This window comes from Eleutherodactylus coqui, chromosome 2, assembly GCF_035609145.1.
Source record: "Eleutherodactylus coqui strain aEleCoq1 chromosome 2, aEleCoq1.hap1, whole genome shotgun sequence".
Classification (NCBI taxonomy): Eukaryota; Metazoa; Chordata; class Amphibia; order Anura; family Eleutherodactylidae; genus Eleutherodactylus; species Eleutherodactylus coqui.
The window spans coordinates 225,321,578-225,337,237 of NC_089838.1; the positions used below are offsets into that span (position 1 = coordinate 225,321,578).

At 40.5% G+C, this 15,660-nt stretch overlaps 1 protein-coding gene across 7 annotated transcripts in view; it reads right to left on the reverse strand.

The window, feature by feature from the left end:
* Positions 1 to 11,098: 11,098 nt before the first annotated feature.
* Positions 11,099 to 15,660, reverse strand: part of TCF12 (transcription factor 12) — a 213,548-nt gene continuing 208,986 nt past the window's right edge. For 2 of the 7 annotated variants that reach the window (XM_066592550.1, XM_066592551.1), the window contains one exon: positions 11,099 to 13,749. The gene's annotated coding sequence lies outside the window, so the exon portion shown is untranslated. The remainder of the gene's footprint in view (positions 13,750 to 15,660) is intronic. The other 5 variants (XM_066592546.1, XM_066592553.1, XM_066592548.1 and 2 more) reach the window with 3 other exon arrangements.

Below are 15,660 nucleotides of genomic sequence, written 5' to 3' on the forward strand. Positions count from 1 at the left end.
CATTTCTTTTTTTCCTTCCCCGTTTAAAAAAATCACAACTTGTCCCGCAAAAAACAAGCCCTTATATGGCCATGTCAATGGAAAAATGAAAAAGTTATGGCTCTTGAGACGCAACTGCAAAATTAGTTGAAATTCAATGATTAGACCATTTTAAAAAACCTGCCCTGGTGGGCACGACAGGGTGGTAGGAAACCCGCCACTCAAGGGGTTAATATGTCTGCCCAATCATGTTGCTGGTGGTACAGTACAGGATCAAGGGGAAAGTTCACTTCATCATTTTGATCTTTGAAGCATACACAGAAGTAGATTACCATGCTATTCCCAATTCAGTACATTTATCACAGGTTGAACCATCTCTAAGCTACTTTACCCAATTTTCTTGTTTAGGTAAATATATTACATACCAAAATATATACTTTTCTGAAGGTCATCTTGACCCCTTACAATTTGACAAAACAGTTAACAGTATTAGGAAACCAGTGTCTGTTTGGCTCTGTAGCTACTTTTATAAAATATCACAAGACATTATTATTCAGGAAATCGAGTCACTACACGAGGAAGCAAGTAGTAGGCGGATTATGAACAATAAGAATAGAGGAAAAAATATGTTTACTACCAGAATAGGGGTACAAAACCTTGGACACGCAGGAGCTGCAGGTGTGGGTTGATATTAAAGGACCAAGGTTTCCTCTTCAACACAGAATTGTCTGGGTTTTAATGTGTGACAATTCTGTGTTGAAGAGGAAACAAATGTCTGGGTTTTAGTATATGACGTTTGGGACTGGTTTTGGAGATCCAAACAAACCTATTGTTATCAGGTTTCTACAAAATATGTTCATGTATGTCCATAGAAAGACTGCATGACATTGGAAATTATTAATTATAAAGCTGTGTGCAAGTATACCTCTCCTGAAATAGAAGTTAAATGATGTTCTACAATATTGAGAGCTGGATTCCTTAATTGCAAAACAAAGGGACAGAGGGCAGAATTGTCAATCATACTGCAGTTCTTCCCACACTGAGCTGCTTACTATTGTAAGTATATAAGCACAATCAGGAGTAGATAGAAAAAGTAGGCATAGTTGTCCTATTACTGTATTCCATAGTACATATTTCATATGTTCTAATCCTGGAGAAGCATTTCACTTAAAGTGAACCCGTCACATCCTATAAGCACCATAAATTAAGTTAGAGTGCTTATAAGACAGGGAATGTGGAGTCCAGAGGTGTAGATCCTATCTGGCTACCTTTTTCTTCGCTGTCTTCCATGGAAGTCAGCGATTGGTCAATGGATATGACTCCTTTCTTTAGCCAGTGAGTTCACTCCCATTCTTTGGAAATGAGCATGCACTGACTGAAGAAGAGTCACAATCATAGACCAAGTTCCAACTTCCAGGGGTAGGTAAACAGCATGGGAACGAGGACGTACACCCCGGACTTCACATAAGCAGCATAACTTAGTTTAAACATATTCCCTCATTAAAAAATGGTTTAGACTGAGCTGTGAGCCATGAATCCACCCGTCTTCACCTCTTCATCAGACATGAATCTTCACCCTCTTAGGGCTTCTTTCAGGGGACCAAACAGGTGATAGTCTAATGAGACAAAATCAGCACTACGGTGAGGATACTTTAACACCTCAATTTTTTCTAAGTCGGCGATTGATGTTTTCATTCCATACTCTGCCATTTACACGCAGGCTTAAAAGACAAATCTCCGCACACTGCTCTTCTTTTGTGCAAATCACAAGTGGGGCAGCCATTGTTTCTTGAACTGCAGTCGCAAATTAACTGACATAACACATTCAAACCTGCACAGCAAGGACTGGGGAGACAGCGACCTACAAAGGAAAGTGTTGATAAGACAGTCAGCTAATAGAAGTTTTAATAGTAGTGGAGTGCGGATAATGTTTGACTTACCCTCATATTTAGTTTAACCATTAGATACGGTATTTACAATTTTTCCCTCTGCTGCCAGTTTAGCCCCCAGTAAATTACATTGTTGGCCCCAACATGTGGTGGCGGTTCTTTCCGCTCCTCACCCCTATCTATCTGAATGTGTTTTCACTTCATCTGGGAACCATTGTGCATGCATTTTATTAAATTAGCCTGTCTGGAATAGATTAGAAGAAACATTGTTAATTTCCTGATTGCCCTATTACAGCACAATGATGAGTCAATGATGTCATTTGCTCAACTTATATCACGAAGGTCATTCTGGGAGCCTTCAGAAAAGCAGACGCAGTGCAATGAGCCTTAATGTTCTACAAAAAAAAACAACAAAAAACATACATTTAATCCTTCATTACACCTGACTTTTTAAGGCAATTTATTTTCCATCAACAGATTGCAACTAAAAGGACTCAATTACACACCTGCTTTTGTCTGAAGAGGCAGGGTGTGGCTTTATTGTTAGTTATTAATGTCCCATTCCCATTATCTTTATAGACAAATATAACCCTCATTGCTATACACAAAAGTATTTACTGTATGATATATATATATATATATATATATATACACACATACACACACACACATATACATTTATGTATGTAACATAAAACACCTAAAACAAAGATTCAGCTTACCTCATGTATATGTGTATTTTGGTGCAAGCACATGGACAATATCATGTGACTGTGGCGGCCAATTAAAGCTGATATCACATATAAGTAATTGGCTGTATGGTCATGTGACATCACACAAACACGTTTTATTATGTGCTGCCATATACAAAGACAGGATTGTGGGGTAGCAATTAGAGATGAGTGAACGTACTCGTTTAGGGCTATTTCGCAATCGAGCATCGCTTTTTTCGAGTAACCGCCTACTCGGGCGAAAAGATTCGGGGGGCGGGAGGGGGGGGGGTCGCAGAGGGGAGTAGGGGGGGGGGGGGGGAGAGAGAGCTACCCCCTGTTCGCTCCACCACGCCGCCCCCCGAATCTTTTCACCAGAGTAGGCAGTTACTCAAAAAAAGCAATGCTCGATTGCGAAATAGCCCTAAACGAGTACGTTCGCTCATCACTAGTAGCAATCACTAAACAGTAAGATAAGTAGGTTATTAAAACATTGACTAACAGCAGTTTATTGCTCTCACTAGGGAGTTTGCGCAGCACAAGTAGCTTTCTTGCATGGTGATAGTAAGAACTATCTCCACAGCCTTCCATCAGTTCTATCATGGAGATCTGGAGAACATAGCATGCTGTCCTTCTTATCAGGGACGAGGGCTTTTATGCGGAGCTGAACTCCGTGATGGACGAAGAGTGCACACATTTACACACATTTGGGCACACATTTACACACAACAGCTATTGCTCAAAAGCAGACGTTTGGATGAATGTTGAGCGATAACCGTTGCGTGTAAATCGGCCTTTAGATAATCAGACCACATTTTATTAGTAATTAACACAAATCCAGGTAGCTCCAAAAGGGTTCACTTACTTTTTTTTTAACCTTATGGCACTTGGTATTTCAGGAGTGAAATCTAGGTACCACCAATTGACACTGAATTAACACTTGAAATTGCTTAATATCTAGCATCAATGTCCGGTGGCCCAGGTGAAAAAAAATGTACGAGTGTAACTATGTGTGTGTATTTATATATATATTACACAAGTTTATTTATATAAATGGCTTTTCTTTTAATTATTTCTCATTAGAAAAGGAGGAAAACCGTCACTGCAAACACATATAATCATGCAGATCTGAAAGAAAATCAGATTGTGCTTTATGGAAGGGTTTCACACTGTATAATAGCTCACCAAAATGTGTTCCAAGCAGCAATCTGGATGTGACAGATTTTCACTCTTCATAACCCGTCTCAAGCTGGATCAGTAACTAACTATCCAATTCTTACTGAAACCATGCAACACACAAGGGCAGAAAATATGGAATCAACACAGAGTATAACATAGTAAGGTTGAAAAATAGACCTAACTCCATGTAGTTTATTCTGATGAAGCAGGGTTGGTCCGGAGAGAAGACAATGTTTTCTATGAGGCAGAGTCATATTTTTGCAGAACTAAATATCTATCTGCAAGGCCCGTTCATGTGTTACAATTTTTAAAACCATCAACGAACCTTCTGTAGTTTGCAAAAATGTTCTGATCATTGCACTGCAAATAGCAGCATAACTGTAAGGAAATGTCTAAAGAAAGTTCGATCGTACGAGGAAATCTTCTAAGGAACATTACAGCAGTTCTCTAATAATCACAATGATCTTTTTTCCCCTTTTAATTTTTACTATGCATAGTCGAATTATATTCAATGAGAAACAAGCCCCCCTCCTTGAATGTGCTTCACTTCAGTGTCATTTTTTAAAAATACAATCATGCAAAAAATTAGGATACCCCATATGTGAACATTAGATTTTCATTTAATACCTAAAGCCCATCTAAATATATAGTGTGCAATATTACTCTATGCACATAAGTAAAATACACCGAGAAATATTTTTTAAACTTAGAAATAAAAAAAAAAATGGACGGATCGTTAGTGGGAAAGTCAACCGCTAAAACCTCATCCCGCTCAATAAAATTATCCCATGAAGAAGTAGAGGAAAAGAGAAACTTTCATCACTACTTCCAGTATGTGTGACAGACGGGTATAATAAAACCACTGCTGGTACACTCCCCCCTATGTAGTGTTTCAGATTCCACAACAGGCACTAGTTAAGAAATATTGGAAGGCTCAAACACTTCTGCCAACATGCTCATGTGTGCTGGAAATTGTGGTGCAGTGACTTCATAAATACAGTATTCAGATCAAGCACCATATTTTGCAATGCATTTATGCCAGAAAATATGTGAAGACACAAGCTTCCACATGTGGTTTGAGGTCTTCAAGTGCTAGTTGGATTGATGTAAAACAAACCACCATTGACCCCTGGATTAATAGAAACAAACTCGCTTTATTAATATGGCTTTGGTGGATACCACGAGAATGATTACTGCTTGGACCAGTTGAACTAAGTGAAAAGTTCAGCTGAAAAGTAAAAGTTTGGTCTGGAAATCTAATCTTACAACAATGGTCTCCAACCTAAGTCTATCTGCGGTGAACCGACATCTCCCAGCATGTCCCAATGACCTGCATCATGAGTTATCTTGGGAAGCATGTTTATTTCGACCCCTTAAATGATGGCTCGTACACCTTTTTACAGTGGTCATTAAAGACTTTTAGACGAGCAGATTAATCGATTGAACAAGCGAATGATGGCATTGTTCGCTCATGCACTCTGTTTATACAGGCAGATACATCGTCGGTTCATTCAAATGAGAAATCGTTCAGTCTTTCACATTCGCTGAATAAGTGAATGAGAATGACTGAAAGAGTGCTGATTAAATTGAATAAGTGAACGAGCCAGCAATGATTTTTATGCCAGCATAAAATGAGTCACAAGCGAAAAGCGATTATTGTTAGTCGTTGGATGGTTATCTAGAGTGAATGATTATTGTTCACTTTTGCTCATTTGAATGATAATTGTTCAGTTTAAAAGGCCCTTTAGAGGCCTTAGGCCTCGGTCAGACAACGTTTTTTTGCCGCGATTTGCGGATCGCATGTCGGATGCGCATCCGCAAATCACGTGACCGGGGCCGACAATTCGCCGAAAAGCTAGCAGCGTTTTCGGCGAAACGGGCCCAATCAAAGGAGCGCTGTCCAGCCCATTGAAATTCAATGAAGCCGGCAATACAGCCGGCTCCATTGAAAGCAATGGGCTGCCGGCGAGCGCGGGATGAATTTTCGGGAATGGCTTAAAAATATAAGCCCTTCCCTGAAAATCATCCTAAAATGTGTAAAGATAAAAAAATATATATACTCACCTTGTCCCTGCAGCCGGAGTTCAGCCGCGGCCGGCTGGCAGTTCTCCTGAACTGCTCTGTGTAGTATTCAGCAGGCGGGGATTTAAAATCCCCACCTGCTGAATGGGCTGCCTCTGATTGGTCACAGCCCTCACCAATCAGAGGCAGCTCTCACTCACCCATTCATGAATTCATGAATGGGTGAGTGAGTGCTGCCTCTGATTGGCTGAGCGCAGGGACCAATCAGGGGCAGCTCTCAGCTATTGAATGAGCGGAGTATACAGAACACAGCTGGACCGCTTGTCTTCTGCATCCAGCTGTTCTTTGCTTGGAGTGCTCGGCTATTATACAGCCAGGTGCTCCGAGCGGAGTATGGAGAACACAGCTGGACCACTGTGTTCTTCATACCCTGCCTGTGTTCAGGATACAGCTAAAAAAAAAAATAGTATCAGCTGTATCCCACTGTGAACTTCTGATAATGCTGATCTTTCTCTTTTAGCATGCTGAAAGAGAACGATCAGCGATTTTTTAACGAAAACTTCACGATGTCAGTGCAGTTGGACACAATGATTATCGCTCAAAAGACTGCTTTTGAGCGAATTTTGAGCGATATTCGTTGTCTAAAAGGGCCTTTAGTAATCAAAGCAGAAGAGATAATTCAAAGAGGGTTCGCTTACATTTTCTTGCAACTATATCTCCTGAAAGAACCAACTATGAGCCATGCTGAAATTCACCTGTCAAACTGTCACCATGTGCTTTCACAATTGAAGCTTCTCTGTATGGAAATTGAACAAGTGAACCTGAGTGCAGCACAAAATCAAGCAAGTTTCCATGGAACAGTTTCAGTGCGAGTCCACATTAGAATATTAATATCAAGTGATCTGAGTGACTCTGGACATGGCCTGGTTATCAGTGCTAGATTATTTGGAGTCAGTTTTTCACAAACTTCCAACCATGTGGGGTTTTCTCATGCAGCAATGTAGAGAGGATGCAGAGAATGGTGTGATAGAGGATCAACATCCAGTGAAAGGGGATCCTTTGGACTTTAACAACTCATTTACAAAAAAGGCCAGGGGAGGATGCCAAGAATTGTTCTTACTAAAATAAGGTGCAAAGCCAAGCAAATTCCAGCCGAATGTAATGCTAGAGTTTGAATGCACATCTTGTCTTTCCTTAGCATGAATGGTCTTTCCTTAGCATGAATGGGCTATAACAGCTTATGACTAGTTTGAGTGCTATTGCTAAGATAAATAGAAAGAACACTGTAGCGGGTAAAAGAGTGCAAAAATTGGATCATCGAGCAGTGGAAAAACATTGTCTGGTCAGATGAATCTAGAATTTTGTTCTACTACGAATCTGTGAACCCTTCCTGTTAGGTGTCAACCGTTCAGACTGGTGGAGAAATGGTGTGAGAAAGGTTTTCTGGCACACTCTGTGGTCCCCCATCCACAGGTATCAAAGGAACCAATGAATTCCATGACATTCCATGTGATTCTGAAGGCCAAAAGTAGTCTAACGTGCTGTTTGACGAGTGTCTCCCAAGCTCTAGCCCTCACAATCTTACACAACGTCATGATTTGAGGATATCCAACAGAGAACACCTATGGCAATGTCTGAGGAACTGACAATTACCTGTGCAATGCTATAGAAATCCTGAAAACCTGAACTGTTGGGGGATTGTTAGGACTAGAGTTTGGGAAACACTGGTGTATTTCACCAATGGATGTGTCCAACCCCGTATTTAATATTTAAGAATGTGTTAAACTTCCCAAAGCTGGCCTATAAATAAGAATTCGATAAAAAAGCAACTTCTTGTGATATTTGCAATTTATGCAAAAAACGAGGAATAATGGAACCAGCAAATTCCAACTACCCTTGTTATCTAGATTTCCAACCTATGTATACTTTTGAAAATTTCACAGATTATATATAATCTACATGAAATTAAATAGCAGAACCCATCTTACATTGAGGTATTGTCTATTACAATGCACAGCTGCATGTACATTTAATGTTTGTTTCCAATGAAAATGATAAAAAAAGCTTGTCAACAGACACATACATCCCTAAGAGAGCTTTTACATGGGACTGAATTACGCCACAGGGTGCAGCCAAATCCACAGCAAAATTCAGATATAAGGGTGCGTTTAGACGAGCACAAACACACGCATGTATTTACAACACTGCATTCCCGGTGTGTGCACATGTCCGTACTTTGCAGGTGCGTGCCTGCAAAGATAGGACATGCGTGCACCATAGGGAATGCATGCATTGTTTTCAATGGAGCCGCGGCTGCTGCCGGCGGCTCCATTGAAAACAATGACCTGCTGGCCCCCTGCATTCCTTTTCAGGGAAGGACTTTACATATAAGCCCTTCCCTGAAAAAGAAAGATTTTAGTGTAAAAAAAAATAAAAATGCAGGCATTCTCTTTAATGGAGCCGCTTCTGCTGCCGGCGGCTCCATTGAAGACAACGGTCTGCTGGCACCACCAAATTGTTTTTCAGGGAAGAGTTTTACATATAGGCTCTTAACTGAAAAGGAAAAATTTTGGTGAAAAAAAAAAAAATGGAGCCATTCACTTCAATGGAGCCGCTGCTGCTGGCGGCAGCTCCATTGAAGACAATGGTCTGTGGCACACCTGAATTGTTTTTCAGGGAAGGGCTTTACATATAAGCCCTTCCCTGGAAATCAATTAAAAGTGATTTAAAAAACAAAAAAAATGAGATTACTCACCTCCCTTCAGCTGTTGGGGCACAGCTGCGTCTTCTCCTGCTGTCCCCTGCACTGTGGTGCTGAACTGCTGATCTATCAGCAGCCGGGGATTTAAAATCCCCGCCTGCTGAAAGAGCTGAATGTGATTGGCTGAGGTGCTCAGCCAATCACAGGCAGCTCTCCCTGAATGAATGACACGTGAGAGCTGCCTGTGATTGGCTGAGCACCTCAGCCAATTACATTCAGCTCTTTCAGCAGGCGGGGATTTTAAATCCCCGGCTGCTGATATAACAGCAGTTCAGCAACACAGTGCAGGGGACAGCAGGAGAAGACGCGGCTGTGCCCCGGCAGCTGAAGGGAGGTGAGTACCTATTTTTTTTTTTACTATTTTAAAAGGCTTTTCAGGGAAGGGCTTATGAAGCCCTTCCCTGCAAAGCCACTAACAGCTGCCGGGGCTCAGCGGGGACTTCTGCCGCTGTCTCCAGCTCTGTAGCGCTGCTGAGCTATCAGCAGCTGGGGATTTAAAATCCCCTCCTGCTGGTAGCTCTGATTGTGATTGGCTGAAGCAATTCAGCCAACCACAATCAGAGCTACCAGCAGGCGGGGATTTTAAATTCCCGGCTGCTGATAGCTCAGAACTACAGAGCCTGGGACAGCGCTAGAAGTCGCGGCTGAGCCCCGGCAGCTGAAGGGAGGTGAGAATTGTTTTTTTTTTATTTTTTGCACTATTTTAAATGGCTTTTCAGGGAAGGGCTTACGAAGCCCTTCCCTGAAAAGCCATTGACAGGATGCCGGCAGCAGGATTCTCTACCGCAGCTGTCATGTGTGACAGCTGCGGTTGAGAATTGAAGAATTCCTTTTGCTGCATCTGCCACAGATGTGGCAGAAGTAGCAGCAGGGAATTCTTTTAACTAGCGGGGGTGAAGGATACATCTGCCACATGCGGCAGATGTTTTCTTCATGCCCGCGGGGGTCACAGCAGCGGCGGAGAGGTAAGTTTTTTTAAATTCTTTTTTTGTTTTGCACTAAAATGTTTCTTTTTCAGGGAAGGGCTTATATGTAAAGCCCTTCCCTGGAAAAGAATGCAGGGGACCGGCAGAGCATTGTTTTCAATGGAGCCGCCGGCAGCAGCCGCGGCTCCATTGACAACAAGCACGCAGCTGTGTTCACGCAAGCTTTTGCTCGTACCTAGGTGTGGACGTATGTACGCACCTAAGTACGCACCAAAACACGCTCGTCTGAACGCACCCTAACTGCGGATTTTAATGTAGAATTACAGGCAGGTTTTAAGCCAATTTATTAATTCTGCATCAAAATCTGCAGGTAGCCTGCAGATTTTGGTGCAAAATTTACTATGGTTTGCGGTGTATCGTACAGCCTATTCCGTGTGAAAGGTCCCGAACAGATTAGCTAAAATGCATTTGATACCGCTCAGCTCTGTATGTACTTCTGGTGTTGATTTTCTTTCAGCGTCACATTACTGTACAGTTACTGGTTGAAGACTAGTCTTCATAAAATGCCAATAGAAACAAGTGTAGGGAGATTTGTGCTCAGAAACCTGCAGAACTGTGAATACAGCTCAAGATGAAACTGGGCTATAACAGAGGTCCCTAACCTCTTATAGGTTTGAAATCAATGGTGCAGCTCGCATTGGGCAGCGCATTTACATGACCTAGTCTCGTCCGAAAATTGGACAAGAATAGGGCATGCTGCAAGTTTTTTATTTTTAGTTGGACTACCAAATGAAAGGGTGCTACTTCCGTCTGATTATTGAATCGATTGTGTGGTCTGAAAATCGGATGAAAAAAAGCCAGTGTACATGTACCCTAACTGGCAGTGATAAGACTCTGACCAAGGTGGCACTTTCTAGTAATGGAACAATAGTATCACAGGTGCTAACAGCTGGAGCGCCTGATGCAGGTCGTTCAAGAGTAACATGTGGCTTGTAAACCGCTGTTTGGGGAAACACCAGGGTATAACGAAACTGTGGAAACTAATATGTTAGAAAGCTGAAGTCTGCTTTATACAGTTCACCACCTCCGCAATCCAAGTTAGTCTTCCGAGCTTCATGGACTTAACATATCATCTTAACGTGTGCAGTTTTTAATACAATAAATCGCTTAAACAAAATCTCTTACTACTTGTGTGGACAGAAGTCAAAATCCAAAGTTGTCTTCAAAAAGCTTTAAAGCTAGTGTTCATTGAAAGATACTGCTCCTAATTAGATCCAGCTCATAATTATAAACATTGTTTGTATTTACACTTACTTAAAAATAATAATAATTTCTATATCTCTAGATATTCCAGGAATAATGATAGAATAGTGTCGCCTGCTGTCTCTATGTCCACCTCACAAATTGTCTCATCTGCGCAGTCTTGCCACGGAGTATGTGGTCAGCAGCAGCTTCTGAAGTTGCTGTGTCCTGTAAGATGTCAGAAGAGATGGTGAGCAAGTGATGAGAGCCTGAGACAGCAGAGAAGCCATACTGAGTTTGTGTGACCTGCTTGATATCTTATAGCTACTAGCACAGCATATTGCAGGAGCATTGAAATATTATATATATATTTTATTAATTAGAGGTGGCTTAGCGCTCCCACAGTTGCCAGGCAGGAGTTTGTATTTTTAATTCCTTTGCCTTAGTATTTTAATTTAGTTCAATAAAAGTTAGATTTTAATTCAGACGGGGTGTTTCTTGCCCTTTGAGCAATTTTGGTGTTCATTATCGCGTGACTACCTTGTAACATTTACTAAGGTGGACTGGACACAGCTTCTTCAATAGAAACAGCAGGTGGCACTATTCTAAGACTAGCCTTGGAATGTCTGGAGATAGAAACATTATTTTTTTTTTTCAATACATTTAAATGCAAAAGCTGCTTCTATTTACGGGCTAGATTAAACTATAAACAATATTTTTCATGGGACAACCCCTTTTGAGCTAATCATACACATAAGATAGAGCCATACGACTAAAGCAGCAGTTTTATCACCCATCAGAAAAAAAAACAAAACGTTGATGACAATGCCCGATACTTGTTTTTCCGCCATCTGCACTGGGGGTCAGCTGCGATGGACTCCCTACAGACTAGGCTTTCAGTAGGCTCCACTGCGATGATTTTAATGTGATTGGGCAGCTCCTCACATTACTCCAGAAGTAATGACCAACAAATGTATCATTGCTGATGATGCTGTCAAAGAAACATTAGTTGTATCATACAAAATAAGAACGTTTACTTTTTTTTAAAAAAAAGATGGCACATTTATTGCTACATAAATGTTATATACATATTGTGTTTCTGTAACACGGACAGAAAAATTTTGAACTTTTGCTGCTGGTTGAAAGTTTTATCAACAATACGTTGAGTTTGACACAGGGTACAAATTTGCAATAGACCAACAATGAAAACTGTAGAACAAGATGATGAGCAATTCATCTTGGACAAGTAGCTCTTACAATACTCCATAGGTACTACACGGTATGCTAGGACCCTACTATGCTCTTAAAATGCTATTGTAAATTTCTGATATTAATGAACAGGTTATGGTAAATAACCCTACATTTTTACTACCTAATATAGTAAAATAAAGTAAGAAACTTTTTACTGAAAACTTTTTCGATTTCAAAAATCTAGAAAGAGTAATATTTAGAATTCAAGAAATTTTCTTACAAGATTATTGTATAAAAGACTAACTACAGTGAAAAATAAGCCAAATGTTTTTTCTTTCTATTTTATGAAGGAAAGCTTCTGGGCGTACTGCAAAGTCTAATATAGCCACGAAAAAGGAAAGGAGGAGGAAAAAAAAAAAAAAAAAAGTATAGAAAAAAAAAAAAAGGCCAGGCAGTGGCACGTGATTAGTCTCACATGTCAAAAGCAACAATGTCTGTTGATAAATACTGAAATAAGGAACAAGGCCACAGATCTAGTCCCATGATTGGATGCAAATATCAGCAAAAGGTAAGATCTACTTCACTAACTCCTTCACTTGGTAAGGGACCATTAAATGTAATTCTTCCATCAAAAGAAAAAATATACATATATATTTTGTTCTGTGCAGAATCAGTTACATCTGGGGACACCTTTGCTCGAACCAGGACCCAACTCTTAATGTGAATTTTTCTCCGTGCTCATAGTGGAAGACTGATTGAATCTGTATGATGGTGAAAGGGTTCTCTAGTGACTGGTCAATGTGTTACACTCTATTACAGCTGCAGAATGTAAACATTCATTTGTAAAGTCATTTTTCTTTCTAAAGGATGGAAACCATTACTTTCCTGTTCCGTAATAAAATTTGTTCACGCTCCGAGCAATGCTAAATTTACCATAATTACTACCTAGTTTTGGGTTTACCAACGTTTGCTGTCCTACAGATACTGCATGGGAAAGATAGCTGTTCTGGTCTAGTACGGTTGTGCCCAATACAGTTTGCTTTACTATGGAGCGTAGAGATCTTTGTTCTTCCTTTAAGATATTTTCATTTCAGTAGCTGTATCATTACATTGCTCTAGTCAACAAGTCACTTTAGGACTTCAGGAGTCAAAGCATTGAGCTTAACATGGGAGGATACCTATGACCATAACTGTTCAGATTGCCAGAAACCAAAATTAACAAAGTAAAGAAAACAAAGCTATGCCACGGAATATCTTCCATTATTGGAAAACACTATGTAAATGGAAAAAGAAATGGAGATGACGTAAAAAGTCATTTCCCTTCCTTCTTTAAGACACTAATAGGTATGCTGGGAATGCTAAAGGGTCACAGGTCGCCACTGTTTGTATTCTCTGCAAGAGAACAGTTCTAACAAATGCTGGCATCAACTGAAATGTTTATCACTTTCAGCCCAACTTTTCCCTTTTTTTTTCTTTTTCTTTTTTATACGTAGACCTTTACAACAGTTCCTTAACAATAAATAAAATTTGTAGATACAATGCATTTGTCAATTCAGTTTAGGCACAAGGCAGCTTCCACAAGGTGTGGAGATAGTAGGACAGTCTGATTGTGCAGGAACGACACACTGAAACAATAAGATATGTTCAGAAATGGGCTGAAATTCTAGGAGATTTCAACTTCTGATGCAGGTGTTCCACATTTGCTTTCATCATCATATTGCATTTTGGGCATCTTGATTCAAGTCCCCCCCTCTTCGTTTGCTCATTATCAGATTTGTGTCGTCAATGTTAGTTGTCTGTGTCCTTGTGATGAAAAGGTCACCTTCTATATCCTATTCATAGTGCGAGTCCTGAAACAGACAAGGAAGAGGTTAAAGCATATCAAACTTTTCAGATGGCTTTTTCAGGATATGCTGCTGTGTATATACACACAACCACCACTTTGTGGTCATTATGACTTGTATCCTACGTTTATGACCCTTCTCTCCCCTATGCAGGCTATGTATCTAGTTCTCCGCTCTCTCTGAGCTGGTCGAAGAAGTCTATATGTTATGCTTTCTTTTGTACATGCAAGAAACTGCAGATTCTGCTCTCTGTAAAGGCCCTTTTACAAGCAACGACTATCGCTCAAAATTCGTCCAAACGGACGAAAATGGGCGATAATCGTTACATGTAAACGTGGGCATCATGCAGTTTTCGTTTAAACAATAGATTTGAGTTAAACTTAAAATCCATCGTTCAGCCACTGAAAGACTGAGCAAACATATTCCATTTTAATGTATTTCGCTCATCTTTCAATAGACTACAGGATGTTCTCCCCGCAGCATGTTTACACTAGCCGCGAGGAGAACAATGGAATGTCCTGGCAGGTGTTTACAGAGCTGGGCTCTGCAAACAACTCCTGGAGGTCCTATTACACACAAAATGATGATAAAGTGTTACTGGCCTTTAACACTTTATGCAAATAGATCACTAAATCTTTCAGTTTTGAAATATATCTTTGCATGTAAAAGGGCCTTTACACACAAACAATACGTAACTAAATCAGAGAGGACGCTAAAGTAGCAGCAGTTTAGATGTGATTCTAGTAGCTATAAGAGTAAATCACTCAGTTATCTGTAGCAGCTAAAGCCCCATTTACGCTAAAAAATGATTGCTCAAAAATCGCTCAAACGGCAGTTTGAGTGACAGTTTTGAGCGATCATCTTTGCATAAACTCTTAAGTAGCTAATCAGCTACTCAAGAGGTAAATGAAGGCAGAGCGGGACACCGCTGACAGCTCCGAGAACAGCAGCTGCTTTGTATATGCAAAAAGATGCTTTGTTCTCTAAGCTTTTCGCTGGTATCCTGCTGAGAAGTCCGAGCGGGATAACAGCTGAAAGAATGCTATCAGTTGGTATCCTGCTGAGAACTCAGCGTGCAGCACTGATAAGAGTCATAGCTGACTTTTAGCTTGCTTGAAATCAGCGCTGAACAAATAGTGCACGAAAAGTGCACGATGGGTGCGCGTTTAGATGCAACAGTTATTGCTGAAAAGATGGCTTTTGAGCGAATTGTGAGCAATAATTGTTGTGTCTAAATGGGCCTTAAGTCTCTAAGTTTCTGCTTCTATCTTCATCCACCCCCTCTCCTAACTATAGAGGCTTTCTATGGGCAGCTTGAGCCATCACCCTCCTCCACTTCCTGTCATGCTGCTATCTCTTGACAAAAAAAGCAAGTGGGCCGCATATTAGACGGAAGAAAGGTCCCTAGTGAACAGCACTTTAGAAGGCTTATTCAGAACAAAAATGTCATTTTAGGTAAAGTAAATTGCACTTTTGTATTTACACACACACTTCCAGTTACGTTTTTCTTGCATACAGTAGATAAACAGAATATATGAGACAGCACAGTGATGTACTACATAGGATATTTAGTCAAAGTTTCCAACATGCACAACATTGACAATTTAAATTAGGGTCCTGTAGGAAGCAATACAACAGAATAAAAAACAAACATTTATAACAATGAGGACCCCTGGATTTGAGCCCCAAATAAGGGAACATCTTTATGCAGCATTAATGAAGTTTGACAGAGTCTTAATCTGGTCTCCTCTGACCCTCCCAAAAAAATTACTGATTAGATTTCAATTGGCTTTCAATGAAACTGACTTGCATGTACATTACGGGAACGTTTGACTGTCAATCATCTGCTTATTTGGCATTGATGTGTGTTCAATGGCAGAGGGTGGTTAGGCCAATGCCAGACAGCTCTGGTGGTGG